We start from the raw sequence: 8,244 nt of genomic DNA, 5'->3' as shown, positions 1-8,244 counted from the left end.
AGCGGCATCTCATGCAATATTCATGGCCCGGCGGGGCCGTCCGGTGCCCGCGGGCCGGTGTCCCGGCGGCGCCYGGCTGCGTGTGCGCGGCGCTGCGCACCCTGATGGGCGCGGGGACCCCGCGCCGCGCTCAGCTGTTGATCCGCAGAGGTGGATATCGCTTTATCCTTTATCTTTGTCCTCTAGGTTTCCCGGATTCCCCGGGATGTATTTATCTTGTCTGTCTGGGGCCGCTTCACTAAGTAGCTCGGTAAATTGAAAGGCTTCCCCCCCCCCCCAGCTCACCACCTTTTTTAATTAAAGCCTTTAACTCACCCGGTGTTTACTGTCTTATGTAAAGTATCCAAACAAACAGGCCCAGCCAAACACGAACACCAAAAGGGAGCCGGCCCCCCATTCTTGCCCCTTCATTGTCCAAAAAAAAAAGCGCGCATCTCCCCATGTCATAGTTACAGTTCCAAAAGGAAATTGCTTTTATTTGTAAAGGAGGCTTTAAAAAGCAGTGACATGAAGGGGAAAAGCTCCTTAAGGGAGGAAGGTCACGGGGTTAGGGACGAGATTAAAGGACCGATCTTTCCCCCTCACAGGGAACGAGCCTCCCCAAGCCGGGAGAAGGGATGGCGAGAGGAGGCAGCCGGAGCAGCCAGGCGATGCGGGGGGCCCGGCTGAAGGCGGCTGCTGGACCAGGGAGCCCCCCTGGCGTCACCTTTCCGCTGTCTGGGCAGGGAGCAGGTCCAAGGGGCGATCTGTCTCTTTTTGCACCCCAAAACCTCACCGTCCCCAGCGGGAAAGGTCGGGGGGAGCCTCTCGGGAGCGCTCGCTGCCTGCGCTGCTCAGGCCCAGCCAGGCGTGGGACGGGGCACGCAGAGGGAGGCCGCAGCAGGGGCGAGGGGCCCCCAGCTTGCTTCGTGCCCCTGCCCAGGGTGGGCTGCTCCGAGGAGCAGGGCATTTCTGTGGCCTGCGCGTGGGCAATGGGAGGGAAAGCGCCACACAGGCCGTTGCCTCCAGCCCTCCCGTCCCCTCTTCTGCCTCCATCCGCGCTGGTGCATTTTGCTCAGTAAATGCTCCCGGCGCAGGCAAGGCCGCGCGAGCGGCTCCCGGGCACTTCCGTTGGGCTCCGTACAAAGGAGGCTCCCTACTTTGTCTCAGGCACAAACAGCGCCCGGGGCGCCGGGGTCAAGGCAGACAAAGGCGGCCGCATCCCCCCGCAGCCCCTCTGCTCGGCTGCCCGTCCTACCCCCTTCCCACCGCCTGCCCCTTCCTGCAGCACGGGGGGGAGCGGACCCTGCTCGCCACCTCCGTACCGAGCTGGGACTGTGCCCTGTGCTGAGGTCCCCTCCTGCCCGCAGCACCCGCTGGGCACCCAGCAGCCCATCCTGCAAGCGCCTGGGGTGACAAGGGGCGAAGGAGAGGGCACAGAGGAAGGGGCAGAGATTGCTCTCGGTCTGGCCGTCGCTGAAAGGGGAATGTGTAAGAAAATGCCAGCCCCACGTCTCGAAGGGAGCAGAGCGAGGGCCGGGGCACGGCTGCCCTCCCTGGTGGCTCTGACGGGGGGGCAGGCGCTGCAGGATGGTCCCAGCAGAGGAGAAGGCCTGCAAGGGTGCAACAGCGACCCAGGAGCAGATGCCACCGCCCCGCAGCCGGGCTCTGCATGGGGAGCATGAGGGAGGCTGAGCTGACGGCAGGAGGGATGGAGACGTTCCCTCTCTTCCCCAGCCAGGCGTCACCCCCACAGCATGACCAGAACTGGTTCATCACACACCCAGGACAGGACCCCGCTCGCCCAGGCCTACCCGTTAGGGTAAAAGCAGCACCCAGGGTGCTCGCAGGACCCTGGGGTCCCTGCTGCGAGAGGAGCATCCTCCTTTGCCAGCATGTGGGTCCCGTTGTGGGGTGCCAGCATGGGTGGCGCAGGGAGGGAGTGTGCTCRGAGCAGGACTGTCCATCTCCTGCGATCCCCTCCATGGCAAGAGAAGTAGGCATCATTAGAGCTGCTTGCCCTGCTCCTGGGGCATTGCTGGGGTGAACAAGGGACAGTGACATTTCTGCACAGCCCTTGGGAGCACTCCCAGAGGGGGACGTTTGCTAGGGAAGCAGGGGTTGGCTGTGCTTGTGAGGTGAAGGAGAGGCACTGGAAGCTGCTGTGCTCCCGTGCTCGCTCCCGTGGTAAGGATGAGGGGGCAATTCCCCTTGCCTGACCAAAACAGGGTTTCAAAAGTGGCGCCGTGTGGTTACCTTGCTGCTACACCATCCACCGGCCAGGATGCTGCCTTCCCATGCCGTGCCAGCACAACASGGCTGAGCAGCTGAGCACACAGCACTGATGAGCTGGATGGGTGCAGGGACAGGCAATTCTGGTCACCATCATGAATCAGTGTCTCTCACTCTGCCTGTCTTCTTATTCCTCCCAGCCGGTGCCTCTGCCGGTTCCTTGCAGCGCAGCCCTGTAGTCAGCTCTGTCCCGTGTTTGACGGGCTCACCCACATCTTGAGATACAAGATCTTTCCTCGTGCTACATCAAATGCAAGCCCCTTGGAGACCACCGGCGTCCCCAGGTGCTGGGTGACATTTACGGCGAGCAGCGCAGCGCTGGCATTCGTCTGCCTCTGCTTGCCACTTCCATCCCCCAAATCTATTCTCGCTTTCTTCTCCAAAGTGCAGCAGTCACATTGTCCTTGATATTTGGAGTGTGCATGCGAGTGTATCTAAGGGGGAGCAAGGGGGGGAGGATGTGTGGGGGAGGATATTCCTCTCCTCAAATATGTGCATTTAAATCGTCCGAGGGAATTGCTAACATTAGTCCGCTTTGTTTTGGGGTTTTGTTAATGTCATTTAGTTAAAAAAAGAACAAACCAAAACTGCAACTTGAGTAACAAATGCCCAGCTGTGCCTACGAGAGATGCCATTCTGCACTCAGCCTGCCAGAGCAACTGTTCTGATGATAGCAAATAAAATCACCTTTTCCCTTGCAGACATCAGAGATCCGCCCTAGCGTGTGCCGAGATGTCGCCTTTCCCCATCTCAGTCTGAATCACAGCTACTCGCTTCTATGCCACCGAGCACCTGCAAAACATCCTCTCCATGTTTCTGAGCATCCTTTGTGCACAGCTGGTTCGTGTCGAATCCTGCCCCGGCGACAGCCGCGGTGACAAGCTGCCCTTTGCCCAGCTCCGCTGGCAGCGGCGGAGGCAGCGCGCAGGCCACCGAGCCGGGTGCACGGCGCGGAGCTGATGCCACCGGCTCGGCACAGGAGCCCCTCCGCCGACAGTAGAGCACCGTGCTCCCTTCCCCAAGCAGCGGGAGAAAGGAGCTCGCTCGCCTCGCCTGCCCCCTTCCTGCAAATAACGGGGGACTCCCGCAGCCTGGGAACTTGTCCTTCCCTTCTGCCTCACCTTTCTGCATCGCCGGTTTTATATAAAACCACGCCATAGACCGTAAAGCACGGCACAGCATACGCTGCTCGCCGAGGATTGACTGCGTAGAGTAGATGCACACGGCTTCTATAAATATTTATGGAGATATAGTCAACTATGGTATGGGCTAACACAAATGTAAATGATGCCATACACTCCTAGCATGCTACTTACTGCACTGTAAATAGGAATAATGTTTCCTCATGAAATCAATTTAACGAATCGGTTATACTATGAGGGAAGTAATCACTGCAGCATTATTGTTATGTCCAGTAGCAGGACGATTATGACGACGGCTAGGACATGCAGGGACRAGGGAATATCCTGCGGTGATATCCACCATACGACTACAACACAGCAAGGGTCCTATCAGTGGCAGGTAAATGCTTGCATGCAGGTAAAAACCTCCCATAACTATTGCAGGAACCATAATACTAGTCTGTTTTGGGGAAATGAGGGGCCTTTCTGCTGGCTTGTGGTTGGACTCCAAGCATAGCTGCCCACCTGCTCTGAGGCCTGTGGCTCATCTCTCACGAGAGCCAAAGACCTGTCGGGGGCCGCAGGAAGGCGCTGAGTCCTGCAGCCATTTGGGAATACCCCTGCCATGCTGCCTGGTTGCAGAGCCACCCAGCAAACTCCAATTTTGCAAAAAACCATGCTACGCTCATCTGTTAGTGAACAGCTCCTTGCTCCCGGTCCTACTGCTGCAGGAGGACAAGGCACCTCCCAAGCAACCCAGATGCTGCAGAAGATGAAGAACTACCAGAGAAGAAATGTGAAAGCAGATGGCAGAAATGAGAAAGAAATGCTGTTTTTTACTGGATATGACACAGAAGAACACCCTGTTGCATGGTTATATGTGAAGGTGGCTGGTGGGCTGTAGCTCGAGAGGCACCCTGGAAAGAAAGGCTTTCCTGGTGAAAGGGAGGATGAGCAAGAAATTAATGAGCTGAAATGGCTGAATTTAGGTGGGATCCCATGCTGGGAACTCATGCGGTACGTCCTTGGCCCCTCCGGTGTTAAACACCCCTGAGCAGAACTCCAGTTTTCAGGTGATTTTATCCTCTAGATATCTGTGTGCCCTCAGTTGGTGCTGCCTGTTTTTTTTTTTTTTTTTTTTGCATTTTAGGCCTCTCATGGGAAAGGGAAGTTTACTGAAATCAAGAAATAAAGAGGTCTGGGGTGAAATCTCCATTTTGCAACAGGCTTCTTAGGCACTTTGGATGAATCACCTCATGTCTCTCTTCTCATTTTCCGTCATAGTGACCCCTGCTAACCTTGGCTCCCTCTTCCTGGCTCCACCTCTGCAACTTTGCTGAGATACGTCGTGGGTCCTACAGCACAGAGCAGCCTCTGGTTTATGCAGTTTCTGCAGCTGATGAGCAAAGTCTTTTGGAGGTCATTTTGGTCTTGGAGGGGGTGTCCGGAGCAGCAGGTGCAGGCGCAATGTGCCAGGGACGCTGCCAGAGGACGGGCCGTGGCTGCTCTGCACGTCCAKCTCTGTCTCTCCTGCTCCCTCCGCAGTAACTGGGGACAGACCCCTACCAAAAGCGGATTGTTTTCCCATTGCCACAACTGCACTTTCATGAAGCTTTTCATCCAGAGGGAACCTTTTCTTTATATATCCTACAATACCTGCTGGAAAGTTATCACAGATGGATCCACAACTACCCTCCTGGTTATTCCCAGAGTTTCACTCTTCTTAGCAAATTGCAGTAATATTAACAATATGTTTGCAGTTATAGTAACATTTCCATCCAAGCATAAACAAGAACTGTTAAAACATTTGTATAAGTAAGAGGAATGAGTAACTTAAGGCTAATGTCTTTGAGGAACTCCATTTCTTTCTTGTTTAAATAAAACTGACGGCGAAAGGCCAACACACAGGCCAAGCCGTTCTTAAGCCCATGGAAAGGCTTTTGTACCTTCTAGGTGTCTCTAGGCTGAAGGGCGCTGTGTGTAGCTCAAGACAGAGGTACAGCATAGACGATGGAGGGAGTTTCCCTGGCTGTGGGCATATTTTTAAGATCTTTCTCAGTCCATAGATTATTCATAAGCAGTTCACTGAGACTATTCAGTGTTTCAAAATTTTGAACCGTGTAGCTGGACACATTATTGCTGATCTGCCCTGAATGGATGAACAGGGCAGTTAGAGCCATTTGAAATTTCTGGAGATATTGGCTAACATTTGCTCACAGTTTTCTCTTTGCAGGCACATTCCAGCCAGGTGATAAGTCTATTAGGCCACTCAAGGAAAGTAAAGGCAAAAGAGGCGAGAATGCAGCCAAAGCAAATTGGATTTTTTATTCAAGGGAACATTTCTGGATATTTTTTGAGCTATCCATCACCTCAGCAGGAAAGGAGGTAGCTGGATCATCTTCTTCTTTGGCTGGATACAGTTTTGGCAGTTTTGTTTTTTCCCATTCAACTCCATGAAAAGGCTGTTGGTAGAGTTGAAGKCCAGAGAAAAGGGGTGATTATGTCACCTGAAGAACTGGGCAGCACAGTTTTCAGTCAAACTGAATAACTGGAGTTGAGAGGTGAGAGCTGGACTTCCACACTGGAGACTACAGGAAGGGCAAGAAATATAAATGCATTGCATGGTGCTTTTCTCTCACCATTTTCTGACTCCTGCTGTGGAGCCAGTTTACTCCATTTCATTTATTTAGGCCATTTGTGACTTGGGAAAGGTAGCGTGTTTGAATAGGTGTGACTGTGATCCCTGTACTCAAATACAGTCGTGGGTAGGAGCACACTTCAGAGCACAAGGGGACCCTCAGATACAGATGTGATGGTAAGAACGATGATTGCTATAGTAACTGCTAATGTGACCGTATGTGGCTGGGCACACGGGCACCGGGAGCACAGGTCCCTTGCTCTGTGCCTCCGGGGTGCGCGAGCGCGAGCTCGAAGCCCCACGCTCGGCGTGGACACCTCAGATGCAGATGTTTGCTTGCATTAAGGCTTGCAATCTGTGTACAGACGTGCAGCGCTGCGCTTTAAAAGCATATTCCTGACAGCCTGATGTTCGACCTCACAGTTATTTTCAATTAACTAGACTATCAGAAACTATTTTTGTCCTTGCTCACTCTCTCCCCTGCTGAAGGTTCACGAGGCTGTACACACATTTCTGTGCTTCCGCACCAAAGAGTATCATTTTCAAGAGCTTATGGGTTTAYTGTCTTAAGCATGCTGTATTACATTAACGTGATACATTAGCATGTATTAATACGAAGCACTTATGCACAGTCAGATTTTTTTTTTTTGAGTCTTTTCCTGTTCTGATTAATGGAATGAAAGGTGTGGGAAAGCAAAATAGCAACGTGCAAGGCCCAGCCCTGTGGCCAGCTGTGTGCAGACTACCCTGCTGAAATTCRTGATTGTGCCACACGTAAGAAAATTGCCAGTCCACGCTGCGTGTCGATGTCACGCTGCCCTTTTTACCCGCTTCTGAAGGGCAAAGAACGGAGGATTTAGTGCTTTCCATGCACTGCCAGGACGTGCCAGTGCTTGGAGGCAGCCTGAACCCCAGATAGACCCCTTTTCTTCCTCATTTTCTCCTTACTTTGATAYGGCTGGCTTTCCTGCTGATCTTGCCAGAGGCAGGAAAGCAGCGCTGCAAACGGGGCTGTGGTGGCTGCCTGGGTCCTGGGTTGTCCCCGGGGCCGACTCCTGCTCCTCATCGCGTCGCCCAAACGCCGAGGAGCTGCACGGGGCCGAGCTCCAGCCTCCGCTCGGTCCCGGCAGCGGAAACCGCAGCCCAGAGCGCGGCTCCCTTAATGACCTGCACCAGCGCTAGGCTGAACCGACACCGGTCTAACTGGGAGYTGAATTTAGCCGTCTCTGTGCGATAGCACAGATCTGAAGAGGAAAGTGGGGATTTTACGGGCCCTGGAGCGAGGGAACGGAGGGGGAAGGACCTTTCCGTCGGCAGACGCCTGGGCTGGCTCAAAGCGCCCTAGTGACACGACTACAAACTGCAGCGTGGTCTGGAGCATCCCTGAGGACTGGTCTTGGCTGGGGTTTTATTTCAGCGAGTGACAGCCCAAATTATTGCCATTAAAGCCCCTTGCTCTGGCTGCTGCCGCTGAGCAGAGAGCAGAAGCCGGGAAGAGCTGAAGGCAGCTGGAGCCCTAACAAAAGCAGCCCTCGAACATCGAATGGGCGAGAAATTAGGACAAACATTTCTGGGAGCTTTGAAGGAAAAAAAAAAAAAAAAAAAAGCTGGTTTGTTTAGCCTTAAAGGAGTCGGGCTGCTCCTCTCGCTGCTTCAGCCTCGGAGACACCCTTCGTGGTTTCTAAAGGCAAAACCCCTTCCGAAAGGGGAGGGGAGGAGGGTCTCCTCGGGCGCGGGCGCGGCGGGGGCGAGCAGCGCCGTGCCGGGGCCGCGCCGGGGGCCAGCGGGTCGCCGGGGGCTTTGAGCCGCCCTGATCCCCCTTCACGGGGGAAATGAAGCGGCAGCGACTTTGCTCCAGCACAGTGGGCACTTTGAAAAAACGTTTCAGGCAGATAATTTATCGCGTTTAATTGCTCTTTAATCCTCCTGATCGGCCTGGCGTGGAGAAATCCCCTCTGAATGGGGGGAGCCCCCTTTGAAAAGGCCTGGGAGGGCCGGGAGGAAGGGAAGGAGGGAGCGAGGGAGGGAGGGATGGAGGGAAGAAGGGAGCGAGGGAGGGAGGGAAGGAGGGACGGAGGGGAGCCGCTTCCCGCCGCCTCCGCATCCCGCTCCCGGGCTGCCGCCGCCCGCCGCCTCGCTCCGGCCCCGGCAGGGATTTTTGGCAGCGCAGCGAGCAGCCCCGGCGCCTTCCCCTCGCTGCCCCCGGCCGGGCAG

The sequence above is a fragment of the Apteryx rowi genome, unplaced genomic scaffold (assembly GCF_003343035.1).
Source record: "Apteryx rowi isolate R43461 unplaced genomic scaffold, aptRow1 scaffold_29, whole genome shotgun sequence".
Taxonomy (NCBI): Eukaryota; Metazoa; Chordata; class Aves; order Apterygiformes; family Apterygidae; genus Apteryx; species Apteryx rowi.
This window is presented reverse-complemented; position numbering follows the sequence as displayed.